The sequence below is a fragment of the Anarrhichthys ocellatus genome, unplaced genomic scaffold (assembly GCF_004355925.1).
Source record: "Anarrhichthys ocellatus isolate YVR2014 unplaced genomic scaffold, GSC_Weel_1.0 scaffold485, whole genome shotgun sequence".
Classification (NCBI taxonomy): domain Eukaryota; kingdom Metazoa; phylum Chordata; class Actinopteri; order Perciformes; family Anarhichadidae; genus Anarrhichthys; species Anarrhichthys ocellatus.
In genome coordinates, this window is record NW_022280459.1 from 32952 (window position 1) to 33424 (window position 473).

Below are 473 nucleotides of genomic sequence, written 5' to 3' on the forward strand. Positions count from 1 at the left end.
ACACACACACACACACACACACACACACACACACACACACACACAGACACGTACACACGTACACATCCTTCCTGAAGTGTTGAATCTGACACTTCTCACTCGTAAACTAAACACACCTGAGCTCGTCTCCCCTCTAACGCAGCATTTCTCTGCTCACGGTGAGGTGAAGGGCTTAAACGTTTTTGGTGACGATGGCGTGCAAAGAGTTCCACGAGGAGCAAAGCTTTTACTGATCGAGATATTCTGGACTGTAGACCTCCTGAGTTCATCGGTCCAGGTCCCACTACACCACTACCTAGTGTTTGGCTACTGTAGAAACATGGCGGCCGGCCCGTATGCAGATCGTACACTCGTCACCATCTTGAATCTTTACAACCAGTGAACAGGAAGTGACCATATCTGGACTGATGAGGAGTGACGTAGAGATGTCGTATACGTCTCTGGTAGAGACCTGTCAATCACCGTGTAGCCCC